Source organism: Etheostoma cragini, chromosome 20, assembly GCF_013103735.1.
Source record: "Etheostoma cragini isolate CJK2018 chromosome 20, CSU_Ecrag_1.0, whole genome shotgun sequence".
NCBI lineage: Eukaryota > Metazoa > Chordata > Actinopteri > Perciformes > Percidae > Etheostoma > Etheostoma cragini.
In genome coordinates this window covers 4964969-4966742 of record NC_048426.1, presented here as the reverse complement: position 1 = coordinate 4966742, position 1774 = coordinate 4964969, and positions in this window count along the sequence as shown.

Genomic DNA, 1774 nt, shown 5'->3' with positions numbered 1-1774 from the left:
AGCACGGATATTGACTCATATTACTCGTAAAATACTTGTACTCGGCAAAAGTGCTTTATCCGTACCGGATACTCGTTTTAGCCGGATACTCGGATCACCCCTCGAAGGGAGTACAGTTAAAGACCAGACCTGCACATTAACAGTAGAAGAACTCAAACCTCCTCACATTGTTTCATGTCTTTATTACAGCTCTCAGCCCCTGCACCTGTACTCCTTCCTTTCATAGGGTGGCAGTATCTCTTTAATCAGATCTTTATACTGAGTCAGTCAGTGGCGTAGAGTGGTAGTCGACATAAGGGTTATAATAGAGGAGACGGGGAGGATGAACTATGACACCACCCACCTGATGACTTCCTGTTGGTTTGCTGACAGGAGGGTTTACTCAAAGAGGAGGCTGGAAATAATCAGTATGACTGCTGATGCGCTGAGGATAGCTTTCATATAAACAATTAAAGTAACCAAACCAAAAAGACAAAATGATCATTCTAGTCCTAATCATTCTTTTGAACACTATTCAGGTTTCAGGTACTATCTTCTAAAGACACACGGTTTTAACAACATCTGGTTATAGTTTTGTGTACAGCAGGTTTACTACGGCAAAAATTATTTTTAGCTATAACTAAACTATTTTTATTTCACTGTTGAGTTTTTATTACACTGCTAAATTTACAATTATTACACATTGTGTCATGTTTTTTGGTTTGTGTCTTTTTTTTAACAAGTTCCTCTCTCAGTGATCAAGTCTTCCAGACTCCAGCTGACATCTACAGCAGACCAAGAGAGCCTGCCCAAATCAGCTGCTCACACACCATTCCAAGCTACAACCAAATCCTCTGCTACAAACAGTCAAAAGGACAACTACAGTTCCTGGGATATGTGTATTTAGACAATGCATCACCTGAGACTGGAGTGAATGTGAAGATGGAAGGGAGTGCAGATAAAGACCAGAACTGCACATTAACAGTAGAAGAACTCAGCCTGAGCAGCAGTGCAGTGTACTACTGTGCTGCTAGTTACACAGTGCTGCGTATCAATGCTCCTCAGTACAAAAACCTCCTCATCACACATTTTGTTTTTCTCTCTGTATAACAGCCCCTTGCACCTGTCATCAAACCAAATATTCAGCCATCAAAGAAAACACTGAGCTCTTACTGTGAAAAGACTTGCAGCCTGAGGACAGCACTGTTCACTTGTGCCGTCAGTAAACACAGTGATGCACATTTAAGAGTAGGCTTAAGACTTTTCTCTTTGATAAAGCCTATAGTTAGGCCTGGGTCAGGTGAGTCCAGAACCATCCCTTAGTTACTCTGTTATAGGCCTAGACTCCCGGGGGACATCCCATGATGCTCTGAGCACCTCTCTCCTCCTCCTTCTCTCCATCTGCATGCAACCTCATCCCATTAATGCATGTTACTAACTCGACTTCTTCCCTTCCCCGGAGTATTGGGCTCTCTCTCCTCTCTCCTCCTATCGCTTCCTGCAGGTGTTTTCGGCTCTGGAGCTGTGGAGTCTGGATCTGTGGTTGGAGTCACCTGCTGCCTCCATGTTCCTGCTCAACACCCTCTGCTACAATTTTCTATGTCTGTATGTCTCTCTCTTTCCCTCTCCCCCAACCGGTTGAGGCAGATGATCACCCACCCTGAGCCATGGTTATGCTCAAAGTTTCTGCGTCTTAAAATGAAGTTTTTCCTTACCTCTGTGGCCGAGTGCTTGCTCTTGGTGGGAGTTGTTGGGTTTCTGTAAATAACATTACAGATTACAGTCTAGACCTGCT